At 37.0% G+C, this 19,755-nt stretch overlaps 1 long non-coding RNA gene across 1 annotated transcript; it reads left to right on the plus strand.

Moving 5' to 3' along the window:
• Nucleotides 1-12,063: 12,063 nt before the first annotated feature.
• On the plus strand, nucleotides 12,064-14,825 carry LOC145798864 (uncharacterized). The gene is made up of 3 exons (XR_014340647.1): nucleotides 12,064-12,315; nucleotides 12,458-12,544; nucleotides 14,647-14,825. It is a non-coding gene; the product is annotated as an uncharacterized LOC145798864 (long non-coding RNA).
• The last annotated feature ends 4,930 nt before the right edge of the window (nucleotides 14,826-19,755 follow it).

Consider the following 19,755-nt stretch of genomic DNA (forward strand, 5'->3'; position numbering starts at 1 on the left):
GTGGCCGGCCATTAATTCAAGTTGACCCTTTTGACCCCTAGCTGGCCGGCTAGGGGGGGTGGCTGGCCGGCTAGGGGGGGTGGCTGGCCGGCCACCTGCAGCAAAAGTAAAGGGCCGGCCGTGTCCCTCGCACTGTGCACTTTACAGCTGTGGGGCAATATCCCCCAGATATTTTCTGTATCCGGGGGATATTTTGTGGGGGAGTTTTACCCTCCTTTTCCCCCACCTTTACACCCCCTTTTTGATCCATATAACCAGCTGGTGGCCTTCTCTTCAAGGGTTAGAAAAAATTCTCTTCAAGTCTCCATAGCCATCTCCATCTTCTTCCTTCTCAATTCTTCAAAAAACCCTAAGTCCCTAACCGTTATTCCTTCTACACCACCAAGCTCTACCACCACCATCTCATTTCCAGCAGCAAGGAAGGATTCTTGAAGGCTAAAGAAGCTGCAAATCCATCCAAAAAGCAACAAAAGTTCGAATCTTCAAGGGTAAGTTACACTTTTACCCTTTTGACCCTTTTTCTTGATCTATTTCTAAACCCCACTTCCTTTTTGTTTCAAGCTCCGGCCCTAACTGAAAAGGGCCATTTTTTGAGCTCATCTTCACTTCTTATTAAGGGCTCAACCCTGTTTGAACCCTCCATAATACACTTGCTTCATTGACCATCTTGTATGTCATAGTTTTGCATGCTATTTTTGACCCATGAGAAATTTATTTTCGAGCATGTTGTAAACTGATATAAGGCTTATTTTGAGCCCCTCTTAAACATTGGAGAAGGGCTCAACATTGTTTGGTGTCTCCATGTGTCACTTGTAGTTCAATCCCTTATTTGGCCCCATTTTTGCATAAATTGATAGCCCTCTTTGCTTCTGTTTTTGGACCTTGGTCCGAACTGAAAGTGGCCTTTTTTTGGCCTATAATTCATGTTTCATTCACACTTTTTTTCTGTTTGGTGATTATTTTGTATACTTCATGTTTTAGCACCTTTTGAGCCTCATTTTGCATCATATTTTTAGCATATTTGTATACTGATTTTGAGACTGCCATATACTGTAAATGTTCATATTTTTGGTCCATCTTCAGTGTTGTAGAAGGAAATTTTTCAGTTTGGGTTTTGCTTATACCACTTGCTTCATTACCCCTCTTTTGGCCCCTATTCTTGCATGCTATGTTTCCCTTACCTATGCTTGCTGTTTGGCCATGTTTATAACTGTGAAAGTGCATCTTTTGGGACTGTCTAGCTTCTGTCTTTGCATTGCATGTCCATATTGTGCATGTTTGGCATGGCTATAGGCCACTTCGGGTGCTTTTTCGGGACATTTCCTTGCATTTCATGTCATTTCGCTTCATTTCGGGACTGTTTTCCCCCATATTTTGTTGCTGAAATTCCATTAACATACTTGCATATCATTTTTGCCATGTTTCATATCATTTTATCATTGCCTCGGTTTGCGTGCCCGTGTGCACGCATTTCGAGGCACTCCATTTTTATCCGCCGGCATCCCATGTGAGTGTGGCTGAGGCTCACTCATGTTGGTATAAGTCCATTTGTCATTTTCATATCATTTTATCATTGCCTCGGTTTGCATGCCCGTGTGCACGCATTTCGAGGCACTCTATTTTTATCCGCCGGCATCACATGTGAGTGTGGCTGAGGCTCACTCATGTTGGTATAAGTCCATTTGTCATTTTCATGTCATTTGCATCGCATTCCGTCATTGCCTCGGTTTACGTTCCCGTGTGCACGCATTTCGAGGCACTCCATTTTTATCCGCCGGCATCCCATGTGAGTGTGGCTGAGGCTCACTCATGTTGGTATAAGTCCATTTGTCATTTTCATAACATTTTATCATTGCCTCGGTTTGCGTGCCCGTGTGCACGCATTTCGAGGCACTCCATTTTTATCCGCCGGCATCCCATGTGAGTGTGGCTGAGGCTCACTCATGTTGGTATAAGTCCATTTGTCATTTTCATATCATTTTATCATTGCCTCGGTTTGCGTGCCCGTGTGCACGCATTTCGAGGCACTCCATTTTTATCCGCCGGCATCCCATGTGAGTGTGGCTGAGGCTCACTCATATTGGTATAAGTCCATTTGTCATTTTCATGTTATTTGCATCGCATTCCGTCATTGCCTCGGTTTGCGTGCCCGTTTGCACGCATTTCGAGGCACTCCATTTTTATTCGCCGGCATCCCATGTGAGTGTGGCTGAGGCTCACTCATGTTGGTATAAGTCCATTTGTCATTTGCATCGCATTCCGTCATTGCCTCGGTTTGCGTGCCCGTGTGCACGCATTTCGAGGCACTCCATTTTTATCCGCCGGCATCCCATGTGAGTGTGGCTGAGGCTCACTCATGTTGGTATAAGTCCATTTGTCATTTTCATGTCATTCCATTCCATTTTATCATCGCCTCGGTTTGCGTGCCCGTGTGCACGCATTTCGAGGCACTCTATTTTTATCCGCTGGCACCCCATGTGAGTGTGGCTGAGGCTCACTCGTGTTGGTATAAGTCCATTTGTCATTCTCATTGTCATTCCATTCCATTTTATCATCGCCTCGGTTTGCGTTCCCGTGTGCACGCATTTCAAGGCATCTCTTTTTTATCCGCCGGCATCCTATGTGAGTGTAGCTGAGGCTCACTCATGTTGGTATAAGTCCATTTGTCACATTCTCATTGTCATTCGCATTGTTTATGTCATCGCCTCGGTTTGCGTGCCCGTGTGCACGTACTTCGAGGCATCTCATTTTCATTGCATTTTGCTATCGCCTCGGTTTGCGTGCCCGTGTGCACGCACTTCGAGGCATCTCATTTTCATTGCATTCTGTCATCGCCTCGATTTGCGTGCCCGTGTGCACGTACTTCGAGGCATCTCATTTTCATTACATTTTGCCATCGCCTCGGTTTGCGTGCCCGTGTGCACGCACTTCGAGGCATCTCATTTTCATTGCATTCTGTCATCGCCTCGGTTTGCGTGCCCGTGTGAACGTACTTCGAGGCATCTCATTTTCATTGCATTTTGCCATCACCTCGATTTGAGTGCCCGTGTGCACGCATTTCGAGACACATATCATTTTCTCGGTTTGCGTGCCCGTGTGCACGCACTTCGAGGCATTTCATTTTCATAGCATTCTGTGTATGTTAGGACTATATCTTAGTTGCATTTCATGCATATCATGCATATTGCATCATGTCCGGAATAGGAGTTAGCCCGGGCACGGGAAACGAGGTACATTTCGTACTCCGAGTGACGGAATGTGTCTCAATTCCCCAGTCACCGACACTCCGGATTATCCATGATGGAGTTAGGTTTTAGCTGTAGTTTCATGTGCATTCATCCTATATCGAGTTGTGCATTTCGACTCCTCGGCCATCATGCCTTGGTATGCGTGATTGGTGGCACGAGGATCGAGACTTGCATATATCTGTGCAAATACATTGCTATGCCCCTTTCCTGCTCTCTGTTGCAGCAAAATGGAGAATCAGCGACTTTTTGGACTTGGCACGCATTTCAAGAACAGGTGTAAACAGAGGCTAATTGGGGCATTCCGGTGGATTTCCGCGCAAGACAATCCGGACATGCATCATCCATCAGAAGCAAGGCGGTCCCTGGCTTGCACGCCAGTTTTATTTGCTTTCATAGCTAATTTATTAATCAGAATTTTGTAATATTTCGGACTGTAATATTCTTTCATTCTGGACTGTAATATTTGGACTGTATATTTATTTGGACCCTCTGCGCGAGGGCACAACTGTAATAAGTGTGCGTGAGTGTGATGTATGTCTTCCAACCCCACGTCTTTCTCCCTTTTATTTATCCGCTTATGATGGTTAGATTAGGGCATATTTAAATTAGCATACAGTATGACAGCATGTTTGCATCATTCATCTGTATTGCATGCACCGGGCTCGGCGCACCATACTAACTGCATCGTACTTTCAATTCCAAACTGAATACATGTTAGTTGTAGCATTGCATATACCATCTTAGAATAGCCGAGCCTACTATAGTTGCATTTTGCATGTGTTGCATTAGGCATTTCGGTATACTTAGGATCATGCATGATTTCTAATGCAGTTTCTATTTTTGGCTTGGAGTACCCGGTGAGTTTTATGCTTTAGCATCCTTGCATGCGTGTGAGTGTTGCCATGAATAGCATGCTTACCATGAGGCTATGTGCTTATGTGATATAACTGCCTGAATGCCTGTGGGTGAAGGTTGGGTTATCTGAATTGGAATAAATCATCAAATGTTTTAAGCCTACCTGCGAGTAGCAAACCATTTTCAAAAAGCGAACATGAAATGTTTTGTTCCAATTGGGACGACCGGGTCTATACTTGTATGCCGTGTGCATCACATAGTAACCTAGGCTAATAAACCGGAATAAGGACATACAAAGTTTTCAAAAATTGATATCATGGTTAGTAGAGGCCGGTCTATGACCGGGCGAGCGGGGGTGCTCACGAAGTGACCTTCCCCAATCGTACCCAAGTTCCCGAGCCGAGGCAACTTTGGTGATGGCGGACACGTGGCCTTTTGGCACCGAGTCAGGGTTTCCTAAATTTCCCAAAACAAAATATTTAGGTGGTGACTCTATATCTGGCAAAGCAGTCCATGTTTGGCACTTCTTTCAAAAATCAGTTTTCCTAAAACGATTTGCCAGACTTGGACTCTTTGGTTCAGACTTAGAACCGTGACTACGAAAAGTCGAGTCCGAGCTGTAGCGAGGTCCCCCCGAGGGCTTGTTACAGGCACTTCTTTCAAAAATCTGTTTTTTCAAAACGATTTGCCGGATTTGGACTCTTTGTTTCAGATTTAGAACCGTAACAACTTTAGAGTCCTGAGCTGTAGTGACCCCAAAATGAACAGAACGGGGGACTCGTTCCTCCCGGGGCGTTCGGGGGACGTCTACACCTTGTTTGATTTGTTCTTTTAGAGATAATTTTTAAGAATTTTTTTTTTTGGGAATTTTTTTTTCAGGTCCCTTGTATTAAGACTTTATAGCATAAAGGACATTCAATATTTTCATAATGTCTAAGGTCCCTCAAGTTGATCCAGAGAAAATTGGTCCAGGGAAAATTGATCCAGAGAAAATTGGTCCAGAGAAAATTCCTCAATATTTTCATAATTTCTTCACCTGTTTGAATTTGCAGCGTTACCACCATGGGTTTGTTTACATGGTCCAGAGAAATTCTTTGGTTTAGACTGAATTTTCTTTGGTCTGAACTGAATTTTCTCTGGACTTTCCTTGGGTTGGTCCAGAGAATTTCTCTGGTTTGGTTGGTTTGAATTTTCTCTGGGTTGTTGGACTAAAATTTGAGAAGTTGATGCATACTTACCTTGATTGAATTACCCATGAGATTTGTGATGATTTGCCAAAATCTACCTGGATCTCCATAATACTGAAATTCTTGAATCGGGAAAATTCAGGTTAAAAACCAAAGAATTTCTCTGGACCAACCCAGAGAAAATTCAGTTAAAAAACCAGAGAATTTCTCTGGTTTCAATCCAGAGAAAATTCAGTTCAGGTGAATGGCCATGGCTATGGGAGTTTCCCTGTCTTGAAGCTGTAGGAGTGTTGATGGAATGTGAAAATCCAGTGAATTCTCCACTATACATGAACACCAATAGTTGTGCTTATACTAGTTGTATTAATAAAACAGTCAAGTCTTCTTCACAAACCCATTATTCTTGCAACTTTGCACAACTTGTGGATAAAGATTTGCCATCATCTTCATTATCATCATAATGAGTGTCAGCAATGGTAGTAGCCACAATCATCGGTTCTGAATGAATGGTTTCCATTACCACATCATCTAGACGCACAAGAACCTCAGGATCTTATGGATGATCTGGAGAATTTTGGAAATCAGATGGCGATTTAAGGTCAGCAAGATCACACTTTGACCAAAAAAAATATCTTACTTTTATTGGAAGTGTGATAAAAAAAATTAGATTGATATTTTAATCACACTTAATTTGATTGAGGTGATAATATTTATTTTTTATGTTACTTTTCAATTAAGTGTGATTATATATATATATATATATATATTTTTTTTAATCACACCTTCTAATTAAAGTGTGATTATATATACACTACTACTTTTTAATCACACTTTTTAAATAAGTGTGATTATATATATATTTTTTAATCACACATTCTAATTAAAGTGTGATTATTTATATATTTTTTAATCACAGCTTCTAATTAAAGAGTGATTATATATACACTACTACTTTTTAATCACACTTTTTGAATGAGTGTGATTATATATATATTTTTTAATCACACATTCTAATTAAAGTGTGATTATTTATATATTTTTTAATCACAGCTTCTAATTAAAGTGTGATTATATATACATTACTACTTTTTAATGACACTTTTTAAATAAGTGTGATTATATATATATATATATATTTATTTATTTGATCACACTCCCTAAATAGGTGTGACTGTATAAAATATTCCAATTTGATTTTTATATAAAATATAAAATTCCCATTTTTTTTTTTAGCCCCAACACCAAAACACAAATTAAAAAAAAAAAAAAAATTCAAAATACATTTAACTCTTTGGCTACTTCTAATCAAAAGGCACTACAACAAAACTGGGTTTCTACGGCTTCACATCAACGACATACAGTAAATGCAAGCCGTGGTTTCTCATTTTTATGACTTACTTTTTTTGCATGTCGTAAATAAATTCACAACCACGACGCGTTTATTGCGTAGGTTGTGAATGCTAATAACAATGATTTTTTTACGGCTTGCAATGTTAGCCGTAAATAATAAAATTTTTTACGACGTGCATTTGGAATGCTGTAAATACATCAATTATACACGATATGCATACACAAGCTGTTAAAAATATTGAACATTTCATGAAACACAAAAGTCAACCGTTAAAAATTGTACTTTCCACAACGCACAAAAGCTAGTGGTTTAAAATATTACACTTTCCACAACATCCAATTGCTGTCGTGGAATGGACGACCCAAAAAAAAAAGTAGCGCTAAAATAAAAATTTTGAGTGCCAAACACAGCATTTTCTGGGCAGTGAGGAGGGCGACGAAGAAAAGAAGAGATGATGAATCCTCCATCTCCATTACCATACCTCACCTTTCTTCATTCACTTCCTAACCCTAACCCTAACCCTAACTTCTTATATTCTCATCTCCACCACCATCCCTCTTCCACCACCACCACCAACTCAATCACTTTACCACTGCCACCTCCGTCTCTGCCACAGCCTCCCGATCTCCCAACCGTTCTCTCAACACTCAAAACACCTCATCCACCTCTCTGAAACCACCCTCCACTCCATCTCCACTCTCCTCCCCACCACCGCCACCGCCCTCTGCCCTTGCCCTTTCAATTTCCACTACCGTCTTCCGCTGAAATCCCTCTTCCGCCACTCCCTCCAATGCCCTTCTTCTCCTTCTCCCATTCTTAACTTCGACCCCCTCCTACTCCAATCACCGCGCTACCCTAACACTCTTAAACTATAGCGATCCCGGGTTTACCCTTGTTGAACAGTGATCCGGACATGTGTCCGTGGATGTTGGTAGTTGTTTATTATCTTGTTTGCATCCTTTTAACTGGTATATTAAGTTATAGGATGTGTTGGGCAGGTTTGTTTCAGGTTGGTTGTGTTTGGGAGCCTAGTGTTGCTGCCCAGATTTTTGGCCCTTCGCTCGAGCGAGGAGTTTGTCGCTCGAGCGAGAATTGAGTTTGTGTCTGGTGGGTCGAGCCAGAGTGGCTTCGCTCGAGCGAGCGATGGCGTCTGGTTCTGGACCTGAGAGTTGCGTTTCTTGGCTCGAGCGAGATTTTCTTGGCTCGAGCGGTCTGGTTTGTTCTTCGCTCGAGCGAGAGGTCTGTCGCTCGAGCGTGCGTCTGGTTGCAGATCTGAGGGTTTGAGTTGTTGGCTCGAGCGAGCATTCTTTCGCTCGAGCGCACTTTTGAGTTTTTGGCTCGAGCGAGGACTTCTTGGCTCGAGCAAGAGTTTTCTGTATCTGGTCGCTCGAGTGACAAAGGCTTCGCTCGAGCGAGAGTGTTTTATATCAGCGGACAGTAGCATTTTAAACATCACTTTTTCACTTTCTTTTTTTGATCAAACCCTAGATCCGAGACCCTCTCTCTCTACACTTATATTCTCTCTAAGAATTGATCTCCCTAGAGTGTGAATCTAGCCTAGGGCCTTTGTTAAAAAGATAGAGGGCGTTGAGAGCTTTGTTTTAATCTGAAAAAGTTGGGATTTGGAACACGTTGATCTTCGAGTCTTCATCTCCTTTTTGGCTCAAACTTCGAGGTAGGGATATCCTACTCCTCTCTATGGATTTTGTCTTTAAATTTTGGTATTTTGAGATGTTGGGGTTGGTTTGGTAATTTTGTGAAAGTTCGGGGGCTTTTGTGTAATTTTACAAAAGTTGGGGTTTTATTCGTAATAAACCTAAATGCATGTTGGCATAGAGAAATGGAATAAATGTTGAATCATTGATGAAAATAGGACCTAAGGGTTGAAATGTTAATTATGGATAATGACCTAATTACATTGTTTAATTAATTGGGATAATTAATTGTGAGAAATGAGGAAATGTAATGTTGATTGAATATCCATTGTGCATTTATTTTCTGTTTAGAAATAACTGCTTTGGGCTATCGGTGGAGGATAGTCGTGATTGTTGTAGACAATGCATGATGATTAGGCAAACTGAAACTAATCAATGAAGTGTGTCATAGAACTTGACGGTTGATAGAATACATTAACTATATGTATTGAGTGATTGTATATAGAACCAATGTGTTTGTATACGTTATGTGTAGAGGAGGAGATGGGGGATGTACTCCGCGGTTTAGGGGAAGATAGGGGATGTACCTCTAAATCGGATAGTGTTGGGAGAAGATAGGGGATGAACTCCGTAGATACAGCTCATATGCTTGTCTAGAGAAGTGAAGATAGAGCTTATATGCTTATCTTTGTGAAGTGTGGATATAGCTTATATGCTTATCTGTGGATATTGTTGTTATACATATCTGTTGTAGAATGTGGATATAGCTTATATGCTTATCTGTGAATGTGGATATTGTTGTTATACATATCTGTTGAGAATGTGGGTAATGCTTATATGCCTATCTGTTGAAAAAGGGAAAATGAAAGGAAACTTGGACTCATAAGTCGTATGACATAAATATGTGATTTATGTAAATGTATCAGTGTTGGCCATCTGCCAATTGCTAATCTTTTAGTCATTGTTCATGGTTGGTTTAGTGTATTTCTATTGGGCTGTGGCTCACTCTATATGGGAATATCATTTTCAGGTGCAGGAAGCATGCCACCTCCAAGGACATAGCTTGGGAGGCTAGAGGCGGACATAATGTTGTCGTTTTACTTTTTGATGTATTACATGTAAATACAAGCCAAGGGCTTAATGTGCATGAGTTAGTACTCTTTTGTTGTAACCAAGTGTTAACTTGGAAAGCTGTAAGCCTGTAGGGCATTTGCTTTTGTTGTTAACATGTAATACTTTTTGTAATGAAACTCTGAGAAATGAAAGAATGTGGAACTTTTGAATATCAATGCATGTCTTATTTAATGGGTTTAATGTTATTATTTTGAGGGCGTTACATAAACCCTCCCAACAACTCTTCAATGAGAACCATTTCCTTCAAACCCTACACGATCCCAACTCCGACCTTTACATCTCCCTCGACGATTACTGTGACTTTGGCCCCAATTTCTTCTACCCTAATGGTGCGAAACTTCAAGTTCTAGCCCCCTAATCTTCCAAGCATTGTTTTTGTTTTATAGGGTTTTTGAACTTGATTTTCGATTTCTCTGTTTTATAGGCCAAATCAACCGAAGAACAAATCGAACCTCTTTTCGATTACCACCGTGTTCAACCCTTCGATGTTGTCTGCGTTGACGGTCTATCCTCTCTCTCTCTCTCTCTCTCTCTATATATATATATATATGTATGTCTCAGACATTTCTTTTGTCTCAACTCATTTTCTGCTCAACGTTCTTCAGATTTTTTTTTTTACGACCCTTAATATGAATCAAATCACTCCTTACAAGTGCATTATTTGTTTTATGTTGCATCTGATATTTTTCCTCATTTTATCTTCAATTGGTGCCACTTCTAACTTCATGCATTTGTTTCATATTTGCATGCCACTCATCATCTCAACATTTTCATTTCTAGTACCCTGAATTTTTTAAACATGTTACACTGATTTTTTGCCCATATAAATGAAAAATGTTTAGTGTTGTCTCTATAATATAAGATAGTTAGTGTGCAAACTTTCAATAATATTTTATCTGCTCTCATTGAGAGTATAAGCCATAGCATTATTTCATGAAAAGTAACATAAATGTTCATCAAACAAGAATAGGGATCTTGTCGACCTAGTATCATGGTTAAAAAGCAAAAGAGGATGCATTGATATGGTTTTTGCCTAAATCTAAACAATCTGGCATTCATTGTAGTGTCACCAACTTTGTGAAATAGGTGAACATGGTGTTGCTCGTGTGTTCTATTTGTGTTATTCTCAAAGGTTATTTCTTTTCATCTATTTTTGAATTGGCTGTTGTTAACTCTTTGAACAGATTTTTTTTGATCATGTTACTTGGTACTTCTTGTTATTTCTCTTAGTCTTAGAAGAAAAAGTACTATGAGATTTCAGTTCTGATGTGTTTCTTCCACTATGTGAACGTGGGCCATCTCAGTCTCTCAAATGTGGAAATACAGTGGGATACAAGCATTTGGGAAGTTGGGGAGAGAATTTGAAAAATTGATGAAACTCTCTCTCTCTCTCACAAACACAATTGTGATATAATTTTATCATTAAATTAGTTTTTGATAAAATTCATGCTTAATTGTTTTTAAAGTTGTATTCAGGTATTTATATCAATTGAAGTTTTAATTTTTTTTATTTTGCATCATTAAAATTTACTGCATTGTTGTATCTCATATAGAGATCTATGTTTTGCAACAGGGTACCCCTACAATCTTGATTTCGATTATGGTGCTCTGGGATAGTTATAACATTTCTCTATTAACAATCTTGGTGATCCATTTATAGAGAGCAACTATATAGTCCATTCCGGGCAGTTTGAAGTGGGTGTATTGGATTGGTTTACCCGCCTATGGGAACTTGAGAAGAACAAATATTGGGGTTACATTACAAATTGTGGAACAGAAGGCAAGCTTCATGGTATATTAGTTGGGTTAGTATCAACATGCTTCATTTTTGTGACCTTTTATTTTTATGATGTTTTGACCTATCGTGTATCTTGTCAAAGTTTAAGAAGATTGTACTGATTCTGCAGGAGGGAAGTGTTTCCAGATGGCATTCTGTATGGCTCACGTGAATCACATTATTCTGTTTTCAAACCTGCACGAATGTACAGGATGGAATGTGAAAAGGTCGACACTTTGGTCTCAGGTGAAATTGATTGCAAGGATTTCAAAACTAAACTCCTTTACCACGAGCAAGCCAGTAATTATCAACGTAAACATTGGTACTTCCCTCACTCTCATGACATCTTGATGTTGCATCACCTTCATGAGGGTTTATTCAAACATGTGGTAGGCAAATATAGCATGCTAATTTTGGCCTTAGCACAATGGTAAGGCTGCTCTGTTGTGACCTGGGTGTCCCAGGTTCAAAACACGAAAATTACCTATCCATACGTGGTGGTAAAGCTGGGTACATCTGACCTTCCCAGGCCCTGCTATAGTAGGAGTTCATGCAGTGGGTTGACCATTTTTCTGGTGGTATCATATTAATGCTCATCGTTTTCTTTTTCTTTTTTAATAATCTTTATGATGCTACTGGATGTTACTATATTAATTTTCAAATTCTCCTGGAAGTAGTTTCATGTAAACAATAACTTCGATATTCTTATTTTAATTGTTAGAAATTAGAATTCTACTCTCAAAAAGAGAAGTAATTGCTTATAACCAGCTTTGCCTTCCAGTCCCTAGATGTTTGATATGGTATTCAGAATTTGTAATTAATATAGTAACATCCAGTAGCATCATAGTGATAACAGAGTAACTTTATATAGTGATAAAAATGCCACCATATTGTTAACATGGTGAATTAAAAATGCTCCCCTTTTACCACTGGATCAATTTTTTTTCCCTATCCCTTTCCCCTTTTCCTATAGAAATTCACTAGATAAATTTTCTATTAAGTTTGTGACAGTGTTTGTTGTCACTTCATCTGCAGGGATGTTTTAGAGCTGAAGGAGGCTGTTAAAATTAAAGATGGTGAATCGGAGGCTTATATTTCTGAAATTGAGGTCTGATGATTATGTTTAAGTCCTCAGATAACCATGTAATTTTTCTTGTTCACTGTGGTGATGTTTTTTGTGCCTTGATCCTGCTTTTATTTCTTCTCGCCATTCTGTTTTTCTTTCTTACACTCATTTTCTTTATTTGCAGACTATTAGTCAAGCATATGAAGATATGCAGACACAAAACCAACATTTGTTGCAGCAGGTGGCTGAAAGGGATGATTATAATATCAAGGTCTGTATTGTAGTTACTTGCTTCTCCTTTCTTGTTTACCATCTTATTGTTTGTTGTTATGTTATGTAATATTTTAGTATTGTACGCTTCATTATATGTATGTAATGATTCAATATGTTTAAATGCAAATCAATACGTTTAGCCAATACGTATAGCCAATACGCATTTTATGTTAAAGGGGGGTGGCCTTGGAGTGTGGTGGGTGTGGCGAATGGGGAGTGGTGGTGATGGGTGGCCGATTTTGGGATGGTAGGGGAGATGTGTTAGGTTGCACATCGGAAAAATTATCGGTTTCCTTGTCCTTCATTACCCGTGAGTTGTTATTGTTGAATTTATCACTCCTCTCATAAATTCACATTATGTCAATTTTCATGCTCACTTTTATTCATTATGTTAGCAGGCCAATCAATTCAGCAGGAGGTTAATTTATTTAGTTGCAACAGAACACTTACCAAAGCAAGTTGAAGAATCCAAAATGGACATGCCCAAAGAAATTTTTCTTAAAGATTACAAGGTGCCTGATTACTACTTTTGTATGGAATTATTATTTTAGATTGGAATATACTTAGTTTGTATAGAATTTGACATTAAAAATTATTCATTTTTGGATGGTTGGAAGTGAAATGGATGCAAATTGCAAAATGATTGATAATATATGTATTGTTTTGTTTATATACACGGTATAGGTTGCACGGAATATGTACAGGTTATGGACAAATTAAAAACAAAAAAAAAATAATATCATGTTTTTGGCCACTAAATAATTGGTTGCCAAAAAAAAAGTAAATATTTTTAGCGACTAAATAATTAGAAGTTAAAAAAAAATAAAATGAAAAAAACTTTTGGGGACTAAAATTTTAGTAGCAAAATAAAAAAATAGACTTTAGGCGACTAAATTTTTAGTAGCTAAAAAAAATTACACTTTAGGCCACTAAAACATTTAGTAGCAAAAAATATAAGATGAACAAAAAAAACTTTTTGGCTACTAAATAAATTAGTCGTGGAAAATAATTTTAGTTTTGGCAACTAAATGTTTTAGTCGCTGAAAATGCGATATTAATTGTTTTTGAAAGCTTTTGGCGACGGCGAAATAGCTGTCGCAAAAAGTAGTTTAGGCGGTCGCAAATAATTTGCGACCGTTGCTTTGCCGTCGCAAAAAGTATTTGCCACCCCCACATTTGCGTCCCCTATCTGCTGTCGCATAGGCCATCGCAAAGAGTCTTTTGCGACTGTATTTTTATTATTTGCGACGGCTGGTGACGGTTGCAAAAAGTGTTTTTTTTTTGTAGTGCTAATTCATAAATCTCTTCTGTTTTGATTAATGCAGGTTTGAAGCAATATGGTAAGAGTTGCAAGCAATATGGTAAGAGTTTCATGTGGCACCACTATGTAATTCAGAATTTGCACATCAACAGTTAACAGGCTTTGCATAATCAAGTCAACAACTTTTTCCTTGGTAGATATTGATCTCATCTCAAGATTTATAAATGACATTGTTGTACTTTTATATATTATCATTACATTTTTTATTTGATAATTTTTCATCTATTATCGTTACATGACCTTTGTCTGTGGTTAACTGACTATCACTGTATGATTTCAATGTAACAAAGTCATCTCTTATTGCAGGGACGGATTGTTTTATGTGGTTTAAGAAATGGAGCAATTTGTTTTCTGCATGTTCATGTCTTAGGAATAATTATCAATTTTTAAATGGAGATGACAACTTTCTTCTGGCTATTAATTTGTTTTCTGCATGTTCTTGTCTGATGATGAGTTAACTGTTGAAATCTTTTAACATGTGAGTTTTCCTATATTCAAGGGCACGGATAAAATGTTTGCATAACCCTGTTCCTTCTCCTGATCATTGTTGCCCTGTAGTCATAGTTCATATTCAGTTATCTTGAGATATTTGGTCCATTTTTTTCATGAGAATTGATTATTTAATCAAAGTAGTTATTCTTTTTTCTATTGAAGCAGGAGATGAAGAGTCAGTGTGATGAGAAAAGGTCTGACTATATCTTTTGTAAGACTAGAATAGTCTCCATAAATAGTTATATGTTCCTGCGGTTTCTGAATTAATTTGTGTTTTCATTTTTCAGGTCAGAAATTTTTTGGAGAAATGCAAAATATGATCAAAGAATTAAAGAAATTAGTTTTTTAAGTTTTTTCATTTTTTAATATATGTAAGTACAGTTAAATTTTTTTTATTTAATTCCTTTGTATATACTTTTGAATATTTAATTTTCATTTATGAAATATATAGCGTTATTTCATTCAATATGTGGTTATGATTCAAAGTATAGTAGATACTGTGTATTACATTCTTCAAATGTGCATACAAAAATAATATTGATTATTTTTCAAATATGTTGAACCTTTTTTTTATTTCAGATTTTATTAGTTATTAATCACACTTAAAATGTGTGATCTAAATATTTTAATCACTTAAAAGGTGTAATTTAAATGTTATTAATCACACTTAAAAGATGTGATCTAAATATTTTTAATCACACTTAAAAGATGTGATCTAAATGTTATTAATTACACCTAAAAGATGTGATCTAAATATTTTTAATCACACTTAAAAGATGTGATCTAAATGTTATTAATCACAATTAAAAGGTGTGATCTAAATGCTTTTAATCACACTTAAAATGTGTGATCTTAATATTTCTAATCACACTTAAAATGTGTGATCTTCATATTTTTAATCACACTTAAAAGATGTGATCTAAATGTTTTTAATCACACTTAAAAGGTGTGATCTAAATGTTATTAATCACACTTAAAAGGTGTGATCTAAATGTTATTAATCACACTTAAAAGATGTGATCTAAATATTTTTAATCACACTTAAAAGGTGAGATCTAAATGTTATTAACCACACTTAAAAAGTGTGATTAAAAATGACCTCTTTTAATCACACCCCAAAAGATCACACTTGAATAAAACTTAAAAGGTGTGATTAAATAACATACATCACACAAAAAAAGTGCGATCTTTATATGTTTTTGTAGTAGTGCAACCATACCATTATCAGAGGAAAATCCACAGAATTCCTCGCCATATGCCCCATTAAAATCCCTTTAAATATTTCTCTCTCTAGAATATGAAAAACCAACTTCTGAATCTGGTTCAAGTGGCGGACCATTTTCTTCCATTTCTGGAAACTGCTGCTTTGCAAAGTCACCAGCCTGTGGACTATTATCTACTGCTGAAGTTGAGCTAATAGCTATCTCCCCAAACAATGGAGAACCATCCACTCCAGAAACTATGTCATCGTGCTCATAGCCCATGGCTGCCACTCTAGGGGCCGTCGTCATCACCAAAGACCAAGCCACCTTGCACACCATCGGCGGTCATAGCTTCAGTTACCATTAACGTCGTGACAGCTCTGGCTACCATCGGTTCATGCCGATACCATCTCCACCTCATCTTGGTGCTTCATTTCAGACTATCACTCGTCGGAGTCGGATCCATCGATGGCTATTTCCATAGGCGTAGCAGCAGAAGAGGAAGACGCAATGTTATTGTTGCTGGGGCTCGGCCTTATCTGATGAAGAATCAACAACGCGAAGTCGAAGAGAGAGAGAGAGAAATTGTGAGCAAAGAGTCAAATTTCTCTGATATATGTTTAGGGACCTTAGACATCAAAAAATAATTTTGTGGATCTCTTCCATTACGAAAAGTGGGGGAGGGACCCTAGACTAATTTTCCCTTTTTTTTTTAAAACTTTGTTTGGTTAAAAATTTTTGAAAAAAAAAAAAAATTAAAATCAATTTTTTCTCTATTACATATCAATTCCGCTAAGTAGTTCAAATATTGGCACCCTCGAATGACCCCGAATGAGTTGGCATTGATTGTTCTAGTCTTTGGCCCAGTTGCCCTAAACCTACGTGAAACCCATGCGTTTACAAAACAAAGAAAGATGAGAGAGAGAGGTCCACAAATCATTTTTCTCTGAAGTCAAGCGACCTAGCGAAATTGGTCAAGCGACTGCCGTTGATCACGGACCTGAGTGTTCACCGACGATGACGATGACCGCGGCTAACCTCCAACCTTGGTAGACCACCGTCCACCACTCTCTATTTCCTCCGGTTTCTCTGCCAAATCCGACCTCGACCAACCAAGAATAAAGCCTTGTCTGTCAAGCAAATCGCAAACCCTTATCTTTCCTCTTCTTCTTTTGTTCTTTTCTAAATCCAAACTCTAAATCAAAATCAAAATCAAAACCCAAAATCAAATCCAAAATCAAACCCACATCCACAAATCTCTTTTTCTTCTTCGTTCTTCTTTTCTGAACCCAAAATCAAAATCAAAATCAAAATTAAAACCAAACCCACAGCCACAGCCACAACAACAAATCAAAATCAAAATCCACGTTAGACAAAATCAAACAAAATCAAACCCAAATCAGTTCAAAATCAACCCGAGATCTGTTGATGCAGCCGTAGATTGAGGTTCCTTACTCTTATGTGAAATCGAATCAGAATTTGCAAACACTCTCACTTCCTGTCTCTCTACACTTCTCTCACAATATATTTGTGTGATTGTGCAATAGGAAACACTTTATGGTCATGTTTGTTTACTAGCGTGGTAGGGGGATTGGATTGCTATGATTGTGGGTTCCACCCACAACATGTGTGGTGATGATTTGGGAGGGGAATTGTTAGTCCGAGGGGGTTCCCCCTCAGTAGGAAGATTAACTTGGCTAAATTTTGGATAGATGAGGAAAATAGTGAGCGGATTGAGTCTATTTTATATAAAATTTACTTTTTTTAATTTTTTTTTTTACCAAGTGCACGTGTTTGTTTTAATATTTGTTTTAGTTTTTTTAATATAGAAATAATTTTTTAATTTATTTTATATAAAAATAATTTAACAATTCCATCACTAACTATCTCCCATACTATCATCAAAACAAACACACTTCTACTTAATCCTCTTACTAACAATCTCTACATTAACAATCTCTTCACTAATCATCCTCTCATTAATAATCCCACCTAATCTAATCTACCAGACAAATGTGGCCCAAAATTCTCTCCACCTTGTCTGCAAGAAATTTCAAAAATTAAATCCAATACACGACGATTTTCTCTTCTAATCTCTCCCTCTTACTTCTTTATGTTTTTTTGGCTAGTGGATCTCCCTATTATTTCTTCTCCTCTTAATTTTTTGGGAATAAATCTTGAAACTTTTAGAAGAATATTGTGAAAAGAAATTAAAGAAAATTAAAGAAATTATGATTTCTGGATGATGAGAGAGGAATGAATAAGAGGGTTTTGAAGAGTTGGGAGAGAGTAAGATTGTTGAGTCTGAGATAGGAGATAGAGAGGAGAGAGAAAGGATGATTCGTGTGCGTGGGTAATGGAGAGAGACTGTCAACATTTTCGGGCTATTCGGGGGGCTTATATTCGAGTTACAAAGTTTTATTCTATCAATTAATTACTTTTTCTCTCTTTTCACTCGTTCTCTCACATTTTATACATTAATCAATCATTTTTTCTATCACACCCATCTATTTAACTAAAAAAATTAAATGAAATCATCTTAAACTCCAAAACTTTAAATTTTATAATTTTTTTAAAAAAAATTAATTTTTAAAATTATTTTACAAATACAAATCAAACATTGCCAGAGCCTTTTTGCAAGGATTCTCTGCCTAAAGCTTCAACATCTTTTGTTTCAGTTTAATCAAAGCCATGGGACCTGTTCATTATGTGGTAGCGGAAAGCTCACCAATGGCATTAAAATCAAGAGGACCATCTTTTCATATGGCATTAAAATCAAGAGGACCATCTTTACATAAGTTGAGGAGAGGGAAAATTATGTTGTGGTCTTGGAATAAAGTACATATAGTTTCTTAATATGATATTATTATTTGAAATTGTAAGATTTAATATATTTTATTAAAATTTTAAGAAACAACTTAATAAGTGTCAAGTAATAAGTAATGTGAAGTATTATTCTTAAATTACCAAATAACCTTTATATGAAAGATTTTTAAACAAATAAATTTGATTGATAATATCTGCCCATAAATACCCCTTAATTTTGTGAAATTAATGAATGATCTTGGCGTGCATGCACACTAAACTTGATATAAAATATATAATTTTTGAAAAATTTACCCATGTGAGAGCCCAATGGGTGTTTATTCCATATTGCTTTGTGAGAAAATCATACCTCATTGCATAAGTTGACTAACTTCCTCAAATTAGCACAATTCATTTTCCTAAGGGAAGAACAAAATCGTGAGAGTACGCCCAAAACTGACAATATTGTACTAATAGGGGGTTGACTGCTTCATTTAGCAGTGTTTGTGGGAACTCCCTTGTCAGGAAGTCTGTTAACTAGGGATCTATGTGGGAGTCTAATGGGTGTTCATCCCACATCGCTTTGTGAGGAAACTACACTCCCATGAGGGTACACCTAAAGCAGACAATATTGTGCTAATGGGGGGTTGGCTACTTCAACCCATAAATCTCATATGGAAAAATGTTGATCCATTTTAGTCTTAAGAGTTTTCTTATGAACCAATTAGTTTTTGTTTTTTGTTTTGGAAAGTTGTATTTATTTGATTTTGGTGCCATTTAACTTTAAGTGAATGCCTTTTTATGATTCATTTTTCTAATTTTCTAATTTATTTTTAAAATGAGAATGAAAAAGTGAGGTGTAGAAGATTCTTTTTAGAGAAATTGTTAGTTGAAGTATTGGTTGTCGAGCATGAAAATCTATATTTCTGTAGTGTGATTTTTTGGTGTTACATTAAAGTGATACATTAGAGTGTTATGTTTGGAAAAAGTACATTAGAGAGTTTTTGTATGTTACATTGATTGGCGTGTTACATTTGAAATAAAATACACTAAGGAGTTTTTTTAGAATGTTATGTTGTTATGTTTAAGAAAAGTATATTAATGAATTTTTTAGTGTATTACATTAGAGTGTTATGTTTGAAAAAAAGTACACTAATGAGTTTTTGTGTGCTACATTGATTGAAATATTATGTTTGAAAAAAATACACTAAGAAATTTGTTTAGAATGATATGTTATTACGTTTGAAATAAGTATATTAAAGAATTTTTTTAGTGTTACATTGATTGGAGTGTTACATTTGGGAAAAGTGCACTAAGGAGTTTTTTTAGTGTGCTATATTGGAGTGTTACATTTGGGTAAAAAGTTTTTTGCATGTTACACTGATTGGA

The sequence above is a fragment of the Camellia sinensis genome, chromosome 1 (assembly GCF_055761805.1).
Source record: "Camellia sinensis isolate YWXY chromosome 1, ASM5576180v1, whole genome shotgun sequence".
Taxonomy (NCBI): domain Eukaryota; kingdom Viridiplantae; phylum Streptophyta; class Magnoliopsida; order Ericales; family Theaceae; genus Camellia; species Camellia sinensis.